This window comes from Enhydra lutris, unplaced genomic scaffold (genome assembly GCF_002288905.1).
Source record: "Enhydra lutris kenyoni isolate GAN:26980312 unplaced genomic scaffold, ASM228890v2 scaffoldscaffold58, whole genome shotgun sequence".
Lineage (NCBI taxonomy): Eukaryota > Metazoa > Chordata > Mammalia > Carnivora > Mustelidae > Enhydra > Enhydra lutris.
Window position 1 is genome coordinate 16,825,765 of NW_019154142.1, and position 1,682 is coordinate 16,827,446.

Here is a 1,682-nt window from a genome sequence, read left to right on the forward strand (position 1 = left end):
GGAATTGGGAGGGAGACAAACCATAAGTGACTCTTAATCTCACAAAACAAACTGAGGGTTGCTGGGGGGAGGGGTATTGGGAGAGGGGGTGGGGTTATGGACTTTGGGGAGGGTATGTGCTAAGGTGAGTGCTGTGAAGTGTGTAGACCTGGCAATTCACAGACCTGTACCCCTGGGGATAAAAATATAGGTTTATAAAAAATTAAAAAAAAATAAAGAAGAAACATTGGAAAATATATTCTAATATGTTATATTTAGAAATTTATGTTTCTACTGATTTTTATGTTTTAATGATAGCTCACTGATGAATAAAAGTTACACATCATAATTTCTTTTCCTTTCAATCCAGTAGATTTTGCTCCAATGTGACCTATAATGTCATCTTGTAGACAGAAAATATGGTACTGGCCTAATGTTTTTATCACTGTTTTATTTTTGTACCCAAATGCTAATTATTCAATTAAAAAATAGTATGAGGTAATTATACCATTTTGAGATGTATCTAGGATGTGTCTCTTTTCATTATTTTCTTCTTCATCATTTGATTACTAGTTCTGTTCCATTTGTTTTATGTTTCCTAAAATTGTTTCTTTTCCTTCCCACTAACTGAAATATATATTTCAACTTTATTTCTTTTGTCGTTTTTTGAATACCAGAGATTTTCTCAAGTGCATCTTACATTTTGTGGATAAATTTATTTCATTAGGTTAGTATTATTTGATTGCTTTTTTGTTTATATTCTTATAATTTCTCTTCATTATCTACAAACTTCCCATATGATATTAGAAGTCAATCACAAGGAAAAAAAACTGAAAACAAAACAAAACAAAACACAAACATATGGAGGTTCAACAATATACTACTAAATAGCCCATGGATCAACAAAGAAATCAATGAAGAAATTTAAAAAAATACATGGAGACAAATGACATTTAAAAGACAGCATATCAAAAGCTTTGGGATCAAATGAACACAGTTGCTACAGGGAAATCTAAAGTTATATAGACTTATTACAAGAAATAAGAAAAATTCAAATAAACAATATAACCTCACATCTAAAGGAACTGGAAAAAGAAAAACAAAGCCCAAAGTTAGTAGAAGAAATGGAACAAAAAGATCAGAACAGAAATAAATGAAATAGAGACTAAAAATGCAATAGAAAAGATCCATGCAACCAAGAGCTGATTCTTTGAAAAGATAAACAAAATTACTAAAATTTTAACCAGACTCATCAAGGAAAAAAAAAAGGGAAAGCACAAAAAAATAAAATCAGAAAGCAAATGCCACAGAAAAACAAGTATAAGAGAATACTACAAAAAATTATATGTCAACAAATTTAAAAACCTAGAAGAAATGGATAAATTTTTAGAAACATACAATTTCCAAAACTGAATCAGGAAAAAATAGAAAATATGAATGGACCAATTACTAGTGACAAAATTGAATCAGTAATCAAAACATTCCCAACAAACGAAAGCTCAGGACTAAATGGATTCACAGGTAAATTCTACCTAACATTTAAAGAAGAGAAAATACTTATCTCAAAGTATTCTGAAACAACATACATGGGAGAAAGGCTTCCAAATACAAGACCAACATTACCTTGATACCAAAACTAGACAAAGACAGAAGAAAGAAAGAAAGAAAGAAAGAAAGAAAGAAAGAAAGAAAGAAAGAAAGAA